The following is a 15,370-nucleotide window of genomic DNA, read 5'->3' on the forward strand; positions in this document are numbered from 1 at the left end:
CCGCTCCATTGCGTGGCACAACACAAGTGCAGAGGGGTGACTTGAGCAGCCCCTGCTGGCGGAAAAAGCCTACTGCACCTGGTATTCCCAGGCGGTCTCCCATCCAAGTACTAACCAGGCCTGAGTCTGCTTAGCTTCCGAGATCAGACGAGATCGGGCGTTTTCAGACTAGTATGGCCGTAGGCACCGGCCCCTTCCTTTTCTCCCTACTTCAAGGCGTGCTGGCCAGCCACATTTTCTTTGCTGCTCTTTCTCTTTATCCCCTTTGTTTTTTTTTTCTCTTTTCTCTTTGCTCTTCCTCCTCTGTGCGTGCTTCCCTCCCTCCGTCCCTCCAGCTGCCTTTCAGCCAGCCCTTGCCCACCAGGCTCCTGTAGTCTCCCACATCCCCACGCAGGCCAACTGCAAGCCCTCCCCCTGCTTCATCAGGCTGCAGCCTGCATTCTCTCATCCTTCCGCACTCCTCCACGCCTCCCTTTCCCAATGGCAGGCAGTGGCCAGGGGGGTACCGCAGGGATCACTACTGGCACCGCAGCTTTTTACCATATATCTTAACCATCTACAAGATGCTATTAGCCATAACATTAGCAAATTTGCTGATGATACTAAGCTGGCTGGCAGGGTGAAATGTCATCAGGATGTTAGCAGATTACAGGGTGACCTGGACAAGTTAGGTGAGTGGCCAGATGCAATTTAATGTGGATAAATCAATGGTTACCCACTTTGGTGGAAGGCAGATTACTACCTAAATGGAATCAATTTAGGTCAAGGGGCAGGACAGAGAGATCTGGGGGTTCCTGTACACCACTCAATGAAGGTAAGCATGCAGGTACAGCAGGTAGTGAAGAAGGCTAATAGCATGCTGGCCTTCATAACAAGAGGGATGGAGTATAGAAGCAAAGAGGTTCTTTTGCAGCTGTACAGGGCCCTGGTGAGACCACACCTGGAGTACTGTGTGCAGTTCTGCTCTCCAGATTTGATTCTGGCTATTGAGGGAATGCAGCGTAGGTTCACCAGGTCAATTCCTGGACTGGCGGGATTACCTTACACTGAAAGACTGGAGCGACTGGGCTTGTGTGTACCCTCGAGTTTAGAAGACTGAGAGGGGATCTGATTGAGACATTTCAGATCATCAAAGGATTGGACACTCTGGCGGCAGGAAACATGTTTCCGCTGCTGGGTGAGTGCCGAAACAGAGGACACTGCTTAAAAATACGGGGTAGACCATTTAGGACAGAGATGAGGAGAAACTTCTTCACCCAGAGAGTGGTGGCTGTGTGGAATGCTCTGCCCCAGAGGGCAGTGGAGGCCCAGTCTCTGGATTCATTTAAGAAAGAGTTGCATAGAGCTCTCAAGGATAGTGGAATCAAGGGTTACGGAGATAAGGCAGGAACAGGATACTGATTAAGGATGATCAGCCATGATCATATTGAATGGTGGTGCAGGCTCGAAAGGCAGAATGGCCAACTCCTGCACCTATTGTCCTCCTTTCCTGACTGCCACCCGCAGACAGCGTGCAGCCCCAATCCCTTTCTTTCCGTCTTTCTCGCTGATTTCGGCAGCGCTCCGCTCTCCTCCCCTCCCTGTCTGGTGCCTGCAGGCGACTGATGGCCGGCACAGCAGCAGCAGCAGCAGCAGCAGCAAAATAACCTGCCGCTCCATTGCGTGGCACAACACAAGTGCAGAGGGGTGACTTGAGCAGCCCCTGCTGGCGGAAAAAGCCTACTGCACCTGGTATTCCCAGGCGGTCTCCCATCCAAGTACTAACCAGGCCTGAGTCTGCTTAGCTTCCGAGATCAGACGAGATCGGGCGTTTTCAGACTAGTATGGCCGTAGGCACCGGCCCCTTCCTTTTCTCCCTACTTCAAGGCGTGCTGGCCAGCCACATTTTCTTTGCTGCTCTTTCTCTTTATCCCCTTTGTTTTTTTTTTCTCTTTTCTCTTTGCTCTTCCTCCTCTGTGCGTGCTTCCCTCCCTCCGTCCCTCCAGCTGCCTTTCAGCCAGCCCTTGCCCACCAGGCTCCTGTAGTCTCCCACATCCCCACGCAGGCCAACTGCAAGCCCTCCCCCTGCTTCATCAGGCTGCAGCCTGCATTCTCTCATCCTTCCGCACTCCTCCACGCCTCCCTTTCCCAATGGCAGGCAGTGGCCAGGGGGGTACCGCAGGGATCACTACTGGCACCGCAGCTTTTTACCATATATCTTAACCATCTACAAGATGCTATTAGCCATAACATTAGCAAATTTGCTGATGATACTAAGCTGGCTGGCAGGGTGAAATGTCATCAGGATGTTAGCAGATTACAGGGTGACCTGGACAAGTTAGGTGAGTGGCCAGATGCAATTTAATGTGGATAAATCAATGGTTACCCACTTTGGTGGAAGGCAGATTACTACCTAAATGGAATCAATTTAGGTCAAGGGGCAGGACAGAGAGATCTGGGGGTTCCTGTACACCACTCAATGAAGGTAAGCATGCAGGTACAGCAGGTAGTGAAGAAGGCTAATAGCATGCTGGCCTTCATAACAAGAGGGATGGAGTATAGAAGCAAAGAGGTTCTTTTGCAGCTGTACAGGGCCCTGGTGAGACCACACCTGGAGTACTGTGTGCAGTTCTGCTCTCCAGATTTGATTCTGGCTATTGAGGGAATGCAGCGTAGGTTCACCAGGTCAATTCCTGGACTGGCGGGATTACCTTACACTGAAAGACTGGAGCGACTGGGCTTGTGTGTACCCTCGAGTTTAGAAGACTGAGAGGGGATCTGATTGAGACATTTCAGATCATCAAAGGATTGGACACTCTGGCGGCAGGAAACATGTTTCCGCTGCTGGGTGAGTGCCGAAACAGAGGACACTGCTTAAAAATACGGGGTAGACCATTTAGGACAGAGATGAGGAGAAACTTCTTCACCCAGAGAGTGGTGGCTGTGTGGAATGCTCTGCCCCAGAGGGCAGTGGAGGCCCAGTCTCTGGATTCATTTAAGAAAGAGTTGCATAGAGCTCTCAAGGATAGTGGAATCAAGGGTTACGGAGATAAGGCAGGAACAGGATACTGATTAAGGATGATCAGCCATGATCATATTGAATGGTGGTGCAGGCTCGAAAGGCAGAATGGCCAACTCCTGCACCTATTGTCCTCCTTTCCTGACTGCCACCCGCAGACAGCGTGCAGCCCCAATCCCTTTCTTTCCGTCTTTCTCGCTGATTTCGGCAGCGCTCCGCTCTCCTCCCCTCCCTGTCTGGTGCCTGCAGGCGACTGATGGCCGGCACAGCAGCAGCAGCAGCAGCAGCAGCAGCAGCAAATAACCTGCCGCTCCATTGCGTGGCACAACACAAGTGCAGAGGGGTGACTTGAGCAGCCCCTGCTGGCGGAAAAAGCCTACTGCACCTGGTATTCCCAGGCGGTCTCCCATCCAAGTACTAACCAGGCCTGAGTCTGCTTAGCTTCCGAGATCAGACGAGATCGGGCGTTTTCAGACTAGTATGGCCGTAGGCACCGGCCCCTTCCTTTTCTCCCTACTTCAAGGCGTGCTGGCCAGCCACATTTTCTTTGCTGCTCTTTCTCTTTATCCCCTTTGTTTTTTTTTTCTCTTTTCTCTTTGCTCTTCCTCCTCTGTGCGTGCTTCCCTCCCTCCGTCCCTCCAGCTGCCTTTCAGCCAGCCCTTGCCCACCAGGCTCCTGTAGTCTCCCACATCCCCACGCAGGCCAACTGCAAGCCCTCCCCCTGCTTCATCAGGCTGCAGCCTGCATTCTCTCATCCTTCCGCACTCCTCCACGCCTCCCTTTCCCAATGGCAGGCAGTGGCCAGGGGGGTACCGCAGGGATCACTACTGGCACCGCAGCTTTTTACCATATATCTTAACCATCTACAAGATGCTATTAGCCATAACATTAGCAAATTTGCTGATGATACTAAGCTGGCTGGCAGGGTGAAATGTCATCAGGATGTTAGCAGATTACAGGGTGACCTGGACAAGTTAGGTGAGTGGCCAGATGCAATTTAATGTGGATAAATCAATGGTTACCCACTTTGGTGGAAGGCAGATTACTACCTAAATGGAATCAATTTAGGTCAAGGGGCAGGACAGAGAGATCTGGGGGTTCCTGTACACCACTCAATGAAGGTAAGCATGCAGGTACAGCAGGTAGTGAAGAAGGCTAATAGCATGCTGGCCTTCATAACAAGAGGGATGGAGTATAGAAGCAAAGAGGTTCTTTTGCAGCTGTACAGGGCCCTGGTGAGACCACACCTGGAGTACTGTGTGCAGTTCTGCTCTCCAGATTTGATTCTGGCTATTGAGGGAATGCAGCGTAGGTTCACCAGGTCAATTCCTGGACTGGCGGGATTACCTTACACTGAAAGACTGGAGCGACTGGGCTTGTGTGTACCCTCGAGTTTAGAAGACTGAGAGGGGATCTGATTGAGACATTTCAGATCATCAAAGGATTGGACACTCTGGCGGCAGGAAACATGTTTCCGCTGCTGGGTGAGTGCCGAAACAGAGGACACTGCTTAAAAATACGGGGTAGACCATTTAGGACAGAGATGAGGAGAAACTTCTTCACCCAGAGAGTGGTGGCTGTGTGGAATGCTCTGCCCCAGAGGGCAGTGGAGGCCCAGTCTCTGGATTCATTTAAGAAAGAGTTGCATAGAGCTCTCAAGGATAGTGGAATCAAGGGTTACGGAGATAAGGCAGGAACAGGATACTGATTAAGGATGATCAGCCATGATCATATTGAATGGTGGTGCAGGCTCGAAAGGCAGAATGGCCAACTCCTGCACCTATTGTCCTCCTTTCCTGACTGCCACCCGCAGACAGCGTGCAGCCCCAATCCCTTTCTTTCCGTCTTTCTCGCTGATTTCGGCAGCGCTCCGCTCTCCTCCCCTCCCTGTCTGGTGCCTGCAGGCGACTGATGGCCGGCACAGCAGCAGCAGCAGCAGCAGCAAAATAACCTGCCGCTCCATTGCGTGGCACAACACAAGTGCAGAGGGGTGACTTGAGCAGCCCCTGCTGGCGGAAAAAGCCTACTGCACCTGGTATTCCCAGGCGGTCTCCCATCCAAGTACTAACCAGGCCTGAGTCTGCTTAGCTTCCGAGATCAGACGAGATCGGGCGTTTTCAGACTAGTATGGCCGTAGGCACCGGCCCCTTCCTTTTCTCCCTACTTCAAGGCGTGCTGGCCAGCCACATTTTCTTTGCTGCTCTTTCTCTTTATCCCCTTTGTTTTTTTTTTCTCTTTTCTCTTTGCTCTTCCTCCTCTGTGCGTGCTTCCCTCCCTCCGTCCCTCCAGCTGCCTTTCAGCCAGCCCTTGCCCACCAGGCTCCTGTAGTCTCCCACATCCCCACGCAGGCCAACTGCAAGCCCTCCCCCTGCTTCATCAGGCTGCAGCCTGCATTCTCTCATCCTTCCGCACTCCTCCACGCCTCCCTTTCCCAATGGCAGGCAGTGGCCAGGGGGGTACCGCAGGGATCACTACTGGCACCGCAGCTTTTTACCATATATCTTAACCATCTACAAGATGCTATTAGCCATAACATTAGCAAATTTGCTGATGATACTAAGCTGGCTGGCAGGGTGAAATGTCATCAGGATGTTAGCAGATTACAGGGTGACCTGGACAAGTTAGGTGAGTGGCCAGATGCAATTTAATGTGGATAAATCAATGGTTACCCACTTTGGTGGAAGGCAGATTACTACCTAAATGGAATCAATTTAGGTCAAGGGGCAGGACAGAGAGATCTGGGGGTTCCTGTACACCACTCAATGAAGGTAAGCATGCAGGTACAGCAGGTAGTGAAGAAGGCTAATAGCATGCTGGCCTTCATAACAAGAGGGATGGAGTATAGAAGCAAAGAGGTTCTTTTGCAGCTGTACAGGGCCCTGGTGAGACCACACCTGGAGTACTGTGTGCAGTTCTGCTCTCCAGATTTGATTCTGGCTATTGAGGGAATGCAGCGTAGGTTCACCAGGTCAATTCCTGGACTGGCGGGATTACCTTACACTGAAAGACTGGAGCGACTGGGCTTGTGTGTACCCTCGAGTTTAGAAGACTGAGAGGGGATCTGATTGAGACATTTCAGATCATCAAAGGATTGGACACTCTGGCGGCAGGAAACATGTTTCCGCTGCTGGGTGAGTGCCGAAACAGAGGACACTGCTTAAAAATACGGGGTAGACCATTTAGGACAGAGATGAGGAGAAACTTCTTCACCCAGAGAGTGGTGGCTGTGTGGAATGCTCTGCCCCAGAGGGCAGTGGAGGCCCAGTCTCTGGATTCATTTAAGAAAGAGTTGCATAGAGCTCTCAAGGATAGTGGAATCAAGGGTTACGGAGATAAGGCAGGAACAGGATACTGATTAAGGATGATCAGCCATGATCATATTGAATGGTGGTGCAGGCTCGAAAGGCAGAATGGCCAACTCCTGCACCTATTGTCCTCCTTTCCTGACTGCCACCCGCAGACAGCGTGCAGCCCCAATCCCTTTCTTTCCGTCTTTCTCGCTGATTTCGGCAGCGCTCCGCTCTCCTCCCCTCCCTGTCTGGTGCCTGCAGGCGACTGATGGCCGGCACAGCAGCAGCAGCAGCAGCAGCAGCAGCAGCAAAAATAACCTGCCGCTCCATTGCGTGGCACAACACAAGTGCAGAGGGGTGACTTGAGCAGCCCCTGCTGGCGGAAAAAGCCTACTGCACCTGGTATTCCCAGGCGGTCTCCCATCCAAGTACTAACCAGGCCTGAGTCTGCTTAGCTTCCGAGATCAGACGAGATCGGGCGTTTTCAGACTAGTATGGCCGTAGGCACCGGCCCCTTCCTTTTCTCCCTACTTCAAGGCGTGCTGGCCAGCCACATTTTCTTTGCTGCTCTTTCTCTTTATCCCCTTTGTTTTTTTTTTCTCTTTTCTCTTTGCTCTTCCTCCTCTGTGCGTGCTTCCCTCCCTCCGTCCCTCCAGCTGCCTTTCAGCCAGCCCTTGCCCACCAGGCTCCTGTAGTCTCCCACATCCCCACGCAGGCCAACTGCAAGCCCTCCCCCTGCTTCATCAGGCTGCAGCCTGCATTCTCTCATCCTTCCGCACTCCTCCACGCCTCCCTTTCCCAATGGCAGGCAGTGGCCAGGGGGGTACCGCAGGGATCACTACTGGCACCGCAGCTTTTTACCATATATCTTAACCATCTACAAGATGCTATTAGCCATAACATTAGCAAATTTGCTGATGATACTAAGCTGGCTGGCAGGGTGAAATGTCATCAGGATGTTAGCAGATTACAGGGTGACCTGGACAAGTTAGGTGAGTGGCCAGATGCAATTTAATGTGGATAAATCAATGGTTACCCACTTTGGTGGAAGGCAGATTACTACCTAAATGGAATCAATTTAGGTCAAGGGGCAGGACAGAGAGATCTGGGGGTTCCTGTACACCACTCAATGAAGGTAAGCATGCAGGTACAGCAGGTAGTGAAGAAGGCTAATAGCATGCTGGCCTTCATAACAAGAGGGATGGAGTATAGAAGCAAAGAGGTTCTTTTGCAGCTGTACAGGGCCCTGGTGAGACCACACCTGGAGTACTGTGTGCAGTTCTGCTCTCCAGATTTGATTCTGGCTATTGAGGGAATGCAGCGTAGGTTCACCAGGTCAATTCCTGGACTGGCGGGATTACCTTACACTGAAAGACTGGAGCGACTGGGCTTGTGTGTACCCTCGAGTTTAGAAGACTGAGAGGGGATCTGATTGAGACATTTCAGATCATCAAAGGATTGGACACTCTGGCGGCAGGAAACATGTTTCCGCTGCTGGGTGAGTGCCGAAACAGAGGACACTGCTTAAAAATACGGGGTAGACCATTTAGGACAGAGATGAGGAGAAACTTCTTCACCCAGAGAGTGGTGGCTGTGTGGAATGCTCTGCCCCAGAGGGCAGTGGAGGCCCAGTCTCTGGATTCATTTAAGAAAGAGTTGCATAGAGCTCTCAAGGATAGTGGAATCAAGGGTTACGGAGATAAGGCAGGAACAGGATACTGATTAAGGATGATCAGCCATGATCATATTGAATGGTGGTGCAGGCTCGAAAGGCAGAATGGCCAACTCCTGCACCTATTGTCCTCCTTTCCTGACTGCCACCCGCAGACAGCGTGCAGCCCCAATCCCTTTCTTTCCGTCTTTCTCGCTGATTTCGGCAGCGCTCCGCTCTCCTCCCCTCCCTGTCTGGTGCCTGCAGGCGACTGATGGCCGGCAGCAGCAGCAGCAGCAGCAGCAGCAAAAATAACCTGCCGCTCCATTGCGTGGCACAACACAAGTGCAGAGGGGTGACTTGAGCAGCCCCTGCTGGCGGAAAAAGCCTACTGCACCTGGTATTCCCAGGCGGTCTCCCATCCAAGTACTAACCAGGCCTGAGTCTGCTTAGCTTCCGAGATCAGACGAGATCGGGCGTTTTCAGACTAGTATGGCCGTAGGCACCGGCCCCTTCCTTTTCTCCCTACTTCAAGGCGTGCTGGCCAGCCACATTTTCTTTGCTGCTCTTTCTCTTTATCCCCTTTGTTTTTTTTTTCTCTTTTCTCTTTGCTCTTCCTCCTCTGTGCGTGCTTCCCTCCCTCCGTCCCTCCAGCTGCCTTTCAGCCAGCCCTTGCCCACCAGGCTCCTGTAGTCTCCCACATCCCCACGCAGGCCAACTGCAAGCCCTCCCCCTGCTTCATCAGGCTGCAGCCTGCATTCTCTCATCCTTCCGCACTCCTCCACGCCTCCCTTTCCCAATGGCAGGCAGTGGCCAGGGGGGTACCGCAGGGATCACTACTGGCACCGCAGCTTTTTACCATATATCTTAACCATCTACAAGATGCTATTAGCCATAACATTAGCAAATTTGCTGATGATACTAAGCTGGCTGGCAGGGTGAAATGTCATCAGGATGTTAGCAGATTACAGGGTGACCTGGACAAGTTAGGTGAGTGGCCAGATGCAATTTAATGTGGATAAATCAATGGTTACCCACTTTGGTGGAAGGCAGATTACTACCTAAATGGAATCAATTTAGGTCAAGGGGCAGGACAGAGAGATCTGGGGGTTCCTGTACACCACTCAATGAAGGTAAGCATGCAGGTACAGCAGGTAGTGAAGAAGGCTAATAGCATGCTGGCCTTCATAACAAGAGGGATGGAGTATAGAAGCAAAGAGGTTCTTTTGCAGCTGTACAGGGCCCTGGTGAGACCACACCTGGAGTACTGTGTGCAGTTCTGCTCTCCAGATTTGATTCTGGCTATTGAGGGAATGCAGCGTAGGTTCACCAGGTCAATTCCTGGACTGGCGGGATTACCTTACACTGAAAGACTGGAGCGACTGGGCTTGTGTGTACCCTCGAGTTTAGAAGACTGAGAGGGGATCTGATTGAGACATTTCAGATCATCAAAGGATTGGACACTCTGGCGGCAGGAAACATGTTTCCGCTGCTGGGTGAGTGCCGAAACAGAGGACACTGCTTAAAAATACGGGGTAGACCATTTAGGACAGAGATGAGGAGAAACTTCTTCACCCAGAGAGTGGTGGCTGTGTGGAATGCTCTGCCCCAGAGGGCAGTGGAGGCCCAGTCTCTGGATTCATTTAAGAAAGAGTTGCATAGAGCTCTCAAGGATAGTGGAATCAAGGGTTACGGAGATAAGGCAGGAACAGGATACTGATTAAGGATGATCAGCCATGATCATATTGAATGGTGGTGCAGGCTCGAAAGGCAGAATGGCCAACTCCTGCACCTATTGTCCTCCTTTCCTGACTGCCACCCGCAGACAGCGTGCAGCCCCAATCCCTTTCTTTCCGTCTTTCTCGCTGATTTCGGCAGCGCTCCGCTCTCCTCCCCTCCCTGTCTGGTGCCTGCAGGCGACTGATGGCCGGCACAGCAGCAGCAGCAGCAGCAAAAAATAACCTGCCGCTCCATTGCGTGGCACAACACAAGTGCAGAGGGGTGACTTGAGCAGCCCCTGCTGGCGGAAAAAGCCTACTGCACCTGGTATTCCCAGGCGGTCTCCCATCCAAGTACTAACCAGGCCTGAGTCTGCTTAGCTTCCGAGATCAGACGAGATCGGGCGTTTTCAGACTAGTATGGCCGTAGGCACCGGCCCCTTCCTTTTCTCCCTACTTCAAGGCGTGCTGGCCAGCCACATTTTCTTTGCTGCTCTTTCTCTTTATCCCCTTTGTTTTTTTTTTCTCTTTTCTCTTTGCTCTTCCTCCTCTGTGCGTGCTTCCCTCCCTCCGTCCCTCCAGCTGCCTTTCAGCCAGCCCTTGCCCACCAGGCTCCTGTAGTCTCCCACATCCCCACGCAGGCCAACTGCAAGCCCTCCCCCTGCTTCATCAGGCTGCAGCCTGCATTCTCTCATCCTTCCGCACTCCTCCACGCCTCCCTTTCCCAATGGCAGGCAGTGGCCAGGGGGGTACCGCAGGGATCACTACTGGCACCGCAGCTTTTTACCATATATCTTAACCATCTACAAGATGCTATTAGCCATAACATTAGCAAATTTGCTGATGATACTAAGCTGGCTGGCAGGGTGAAATGTCATCAGGATGTTAGCAGATTACAGGGTGACCTGGACAAGTTAGGTGAGTGGCCAGATGCAATTTAATGTGGATAAATCAATGGTTACCCACTTTGGTGGAAGGCAGATTACTACCTAAATGGAATCAATTTAGGTCAAGGGGCAGGACAGAGAGATCTGGGGGTTCCTGTACACCACTCAATGAAGGTAAGCATGCAGGTACAGCAGGTAGTGAAGAAGGCTAATAGCATGCTGGCCTTCATAACAAGAGGGATGGAGTATAGAAGCAAAGAGGTTCTTTTGCAGCTGTACAGGGCCCTGGTGAGACCACACCTGGAGTACTGTGTGCAGTTCTGCTCTCCAGATTTGATTCTGGCTATTGAGGGAATGCAGCGTAGGTTCACCAGGTCAATTCCTGGACTGGCGGGATTACCTTACACTGAAAGACTGGAGCGACTGGGCTTGTGTGTACCCTCGAGTTTAGAAGACTGAGAGGGGATCTGATTGAGACATTTCAGATCATCAAAGGATTGGACACTCTGGCGGCAGGAAACATGTTTCCGCTGCTGGGTGAGTGCCGAAACAGAGGACACTGCTTAAAAATACGGGGTAGACCATTTAGGACAGAGATGAGGAGAAACTTCTTCACCCAGAGAGTGGTGGCTGTGTGGAATGCTCTGCCCCAGAGGGCAGTGGAGGCCCAGTCTCTGGATTCATTTAAGAAAGAGTTGCATAGAGCTCTCAAGGATAGTGGAATCAAGGGTTACGGAGATAAGGCAGGAACAGGATACTGATTAAGGATGATCAGCCATGATCATATTGAATGGTGGTGCAGGCTCGAAAGGCAGAATGGCCAACTCCTGCACCTATTGTCCTCCTTTCCTGACTGCCACCCGCAGACAGCGTGCAGCCCCAATCCCTTTCTTTCCGTCTTTCTCGCTGATTTCGGCAGCGCTCCGCTCTCCTCCCCTCCCTGTCTGGTGCCTGCAGGCGACTGATGGCCGGCACAGCAGCAGCAGCAGCAGCAGCAAAAATAACCTGCCGCTCCATTGCGTGGCACAACACAAGTGCAGAGGGGTGACTTGAGCAGCCCCTGCTGGCGGAAAAAGCCTACTGCACCTGGTATTCCCAGGCGGTCTCCCATCCAAGTACTAACCAGGCCTGAGTCTGCTTAGCTTCCGAGATCAGACGAGATCGGGCGTTTTCAGACTAGTATGGCCGTAGGCACCGGCCCCTTCCTTTTCTCCCTACTTCAAGGCGTGCTGGCCAGCCACATTTTCTTTGCTGCTCTTTCTCTTTATCCCCTTTGTTTTTTTTTTCTCTTTTCTCTTTGCTCTTCCTCCTCTGTGCGTGCTTCCCTCCCTCCGTCCCTCCAGCTGCCTTTCAGCCAGCCCTTGCCCACCAGGCTCCTGTAGTCTCCCACATCCCCACGCAGGCCAACTGCAAGCCCTCCCCCTGCTTCATCAGGCTGCAGCCTGCATTCTCTCATCCTTCCGCACTCCTCCACGCCTCCCTTTCCCAATGGCAGGCAGTGGCCAGGGGGGTACCGCAGGGATCACTACTGGCACCGCAGCTTTTTACCATATATCTTAACCATCTACAAGATGCTATTAGCCATAACATTAGCAAATTTGCTGATGATACTAAGCTGGCTGGCAGGGTGAAATGTCATCAGGATGTTAGCAGATTACAGGGTGACCTGGACAAGTTAGGTGAGTGGCCAGATGCAATTTAATGTGGATAAATCAATGGTTACCCACTTTGGTGGAAGGCAGATTACTACCTAAATGGAATCAATTTAGGTCAAGGGGCAGGACAGAGAGATCTGGGGGTTCCTGTACACCACTCAATGAAGGTAAGCATGCAGGTACAGCAGGTAGTGAAGAAGGCTAATAGCATGCTGGCCTTCATAACAAGAGGGATGGAGTATAGAAGCAAAGAGGTTCTTTTGCAGCTGTACAGGGCCCTGGTGAGACCACACCTGGAGTACTGTGTGCAGTTCTGCTCTCCAGATTTGATTCTGGCTATTGAGGGAATGCAGCGTAGGTTCACCAGGTCAATTCCTGGACTGGCGGGATTACCTTACACTGAAAGACTGGAGCGACTGGGCTTGTGTGTACCCTCGAGTTTAGAAGACTGAGAGGGGATCTGATTGAGACATTTCAGATCATCAAAGGATTGGACACTCTGGCGGCAGGAAACATGTTTCCGCTGCTGGGTGAGTGCCGAAACAGAGGACACTGCTTAAAAATACGGGGTAGACCATTTAGGACAGAGATGAGGAGAAACTTCTTCACCCAGAGAGTGGTGGCTGTGTGGAATGCTCTGCCCCAGAGGGCAGTGGAGGCCCAGTCTCTGGATTCATTTAAGAAAGAGTTGCATAGAGCTCTCAAGGATAGTGGAATCAAGGGTTACGGAGATAAGGCAGGAACAGGATACTGATTAAGGATGATCAGCCATGATCATATTGAATGGTGGTGCAGGCTCGAAAGGCAGAATGGCCAACTCCTGCACCTATTGTCCTCCTTTCCTGACTGCCACCCGCAGACAGCGTGCAGCCCCAATCCCTTTCTTTCCGTCTTTCTCGCTGATTTCGGCAGCGCTCCGCTCTCCTCCCCTCCCTGTCTGGTGCCTGCAGGCGACTGATGGCCGGCAGCAGCAGCAGCAGCAGCAAAAATAACCTGCCGCTCCATTGCGTGGCACAACACAAGTGCAGAGGGGTGACTTGAGCAGCCCCTGCTGGCGGAAAAAGCCTACTGCACCTGGTATTCCCAGGCGGTCTCCCATCCAAGTACTAACCAGGCCTGAGTCTGCTTAGCTTCCGAGATCAGACGAGATCGGGCGTTTTCAGACTAGTATGGCCGTAGGCACCGGCCCCTTCCTTTTCTCCCTACTTCAAGGCGTGCTGGCCAGCCACATTTTCTTTGCTGCTCTTTCTCTTTATCCCCTTTGTTTTTTTTTTCTCTTTTCTCTTTGCTCTTCCTCCTCTGTGCGTGCTTCCCTCCCTCCGTCCCTCCAGCTGCCTTTCAGCCAGCCCTTGCCCACCAGGCTCCTGTAGTCTCCCACATCCCCACGCAGGCCAACTGCAAGCCCTCCCCCTGCTTCATCAGGCTGCAGCCTGCATTCTCTCATCCTTCCGCACTCCTCCACGCCTCCCTTTCCCAATGGCAGGCAGTGGCCAGGGGGGTACCGCAGGGATCACTACTGGCACCGCAGCTTTTTACCATATATCTTAACCATCTACAAGATGCTATTAGCCATAACATTAGCAAATTTGCTGATGATACTAAGCTGGCTGGCAGGGTGAAATGTCATCAGGATGTTAGCAGATTACAGGGTGACCTGGACAAGTTAGGTGAGTGGCCAGATGCAATTTAATGTGGATAAATCAATGGTTACCCACTTTGGTGGAAGGCAGATTACTACCTAAATGGAATCAATTTAGGTCAAGGGGCAGGACAGAGAGATCTGGGGGTTCCTGTACACCACTCAATGAAGGTAAGCATGCAGGTACAGCAGGTAGTGAAGAAGGCTAATAGCATGCTGGCCTTCATAACAAGAGGGATGGAGTATAGAAGCAAAGAGGTTCTTTTGCAGCTGTACAGGGCCCTGGTGAGACCACACCTGGAGTACTGTGTGCAGTTCTGCTCTCCAGATTTGATTCTGGCTATTGAGGGAATGCAGCGTAGGTTCACCAGGTCAATTCCTGGACTGGCGGGATTACCTTACACTGAAAGACTGGAGCGACTGGGCTTGTGTGTACCCTCGAGTTTAGAAGACTGAGAGGGGATCTGATTGAGACATTTCAGATCATCAAAGGATTGGACACTCTGGCGGCAGGAAACATGTTTCCGCTGCTGGGTGAGTGCCGAAACAGAGGACACTGCTTAAAAATACGGGGTAGACCATTTAGGACAGAGATGAGGAGAAACTTCTTCACCCAGAGAGTGGTGGCTGTGTGGAATGCTCTGCCCCAGAGGGCAGTGGAGGCCCAGTCTCTGGATTCATTTAAGAAAGAGTTGCATAGAGCTCTCAAGGATAGTGGAATCAAGGGTTACGGAGATAAGGCAGGAACAGGATACTGATTAAGGATGATCAGCCATGATCATATTGAATGGTGGTGCAGGCTCGAAAGGCAGAATGGCCAACTCCTGCACCTATTGTCCTCCTTTCCTGACTGCCACCCGCAGACAGCGTGCAGCCCCAATCCCTTTCTTTCCGTCTTTCTCGCTGATTTCGGCAGCGCTCCGCTCTCCTCCCCTCCCTGTCTGGTGCCTGCAGGCGACTGATGGCCGGCACAGCAGCAGCAGCAGCAGCAGCAGCAGCAAAAATAACCTGCCGCTCCATTGCGTGGCACAACACAAGTGCAGAGGGGTGACTTGAGCAGCCCCTGCTGGCGGAAAAAGCCTACTGCACCTGGTATTCCCAGGCGGTCTCCCATCCAAGTACTAACCAGGCCTGAGTCTGCTTAGCTTCCGAGATCAGACGAGATCGGGCGTTTTCAGACTAGTATGGCCGTAGGCACCGGCCCCTTCCTTTTCTCCCTACTTCAAGGCGTGCTGGCCAGCCACATTTTCTTTGCTGCTCTTTCTCTTTATCCCCTTTGTTTTTTTTTTCTCTTTTCTCTTTGCTCTTCCTCCTCTGTGCGTGCTTCCCTCCCTCCGTCCCTCCAGCTGCCTTTCAGCCAGCCCTTGCCCACCAGGCTCCTGTAGTCTCCCACATCCCACGCAGGCCAACTGCAAGCCCTCCCCCTGCTTCATCAGGCTGCAGCCTGCATTCTCTCATCCTTCCGCACTCCTCCACGCCTCCCTTTCCCAATGGCAGGCAGTGGCCAGGGGGGTACCGCAGGGATCACTACT

At 52.3% G+C, this 15,370-nt stretch overlaps 10 non-coding genes across 10 annotated transcripts; all 10 read right to left on the reverse strand.

Moving 5' to 3' along the window:
• Positions 1-66: 66 nt before the first annotated feature.
• LOC132810481 (5S ribosomal RNA) lies at positions 67-185 on the reverse strand. The gene has a single exon (XR_009642861.1). It is a non-coding gene; the product is annotated as a 5S ribosomal RNA (ribosomal RNA).
• A 1,531-nt stretch (positions 186-1,716) lies between these two features.
• On the reverse strand, positions 1,717-1,835 carry LOC132810482 (5S ribosomal RNA). Its single transcript, XR_009642862.1, has one exon. It is a non-coding gene; the product is annotated as a 5S ribosomal RNA (ribosomal RNA).
• A 1,536-nt stretch (positions 1,836-3,371) lies between these two features.
• On the reverse strand, positions 3,372-3,490 carry LOC132810483 (5S ribosomal RNA). Its single transcript, XR_009642863.1, has one exon. It is a non-coding gene; the product is annotated as a 5S ribosomal RNA (ribosomal RNA).
• A 1,528-nt stretch (positions 3,491-5,018) lies between these two features.
• Positions 5,019-5,137, reverse strand: LOC132810484 (5S ribosomal RNA). Its single transcript, XR_009642864.1, has one exon. It is a non-coding gene; the product is annotated as a 5S ribosomal RNA (ribosomal RNA).
• A 1,538-nt stretch (positions 5,138-6,675) lies between these two features.
• On the reverse strand, positions 6,676-6,794 carry LOC132810485 (5S ribosomal RNA). The gene has a single exon (XR_009642865.1). It is a non-coding gene; the product is annotated as a 5S ribosomal RNA (ribosomal RNA).
• A 1,530-nt stretch (positions 6,795-8,324) lies between these two features.
• Positions 8,325-8,443, reverse strand: LOC132810486 (5S ribosomal RNA). Its single transcript, XR_009642866.1, has one exon. It is a non-coding gene; the product is annotated as a 5S ribosomal RNA (ribosomal RNA).
• A 1,527-nt stretch (positions 8,444-9,970) lies between these two features.
• LOC132810487 (5S ribosomal RNA) lies at positions 9,971-10,089 on the reverse strand. The gene has a single exon (XR_009642867.1). It is a non-coding gene; the product is annotated as a 5S ribosomal RNA (ribosomal RNA).
• Positions 10,090-11,618: 1,529 nt separating this feature from the next.
• LOC132810488 (5S ribosomal RNA) lies at positions 11,619-11,737 on the reverse strand. Its single transcript, XR_009642868.1, has one exon. It is a non-coding gene; the product is annotated as a 5S ribosomal RNA (ribosomal RNA).
• Positions 11,738-13,261: 1,524 nt separating this feature from the next.
• Positions 13,262-13,380, reverse strand: LOC132810489 (5S ribosomal RNA). Its single transcript, XR_009642869.1, has one exon. It is a non-coding gene; the product is annotated as a 5S ribosomal RNA (ribosomal RNA).
• Positions 13,381-14,915: 1,535 nt separating this feature from the next.
• Positions 14,916-15,034, reverse strand: LOC132810490 (5S ribosomal RNA). The gene has a single exon (XR_009642870.1). It is a non-coding gene; the product is annotated as a 5S ribosomal RNA (ribosomal RNA).
• Between the last annotated feature and the right edge of the window lie 336 nt (positions 15,035-15,370).

Source organism: Hemiscyllium ocellatum, unplaced genomic scaffold, assembly GCF_020745735.1.
Source record: "Hemiscyllium ocellatum isolate sHemOce1 unplaced genomic scaffold, sHemOce1.pat.X.cur. scaffold_1758_pat_ctg1, whole genome shotgun sequence".
NCBI classification, from domain to species: Eukaryota; Metazoa; Chordata; class Chondrichthyes; order Orectolobiformes; family Hemiscylliidae; genus Hemiscyllium; species Hemiscyllium ocellatum.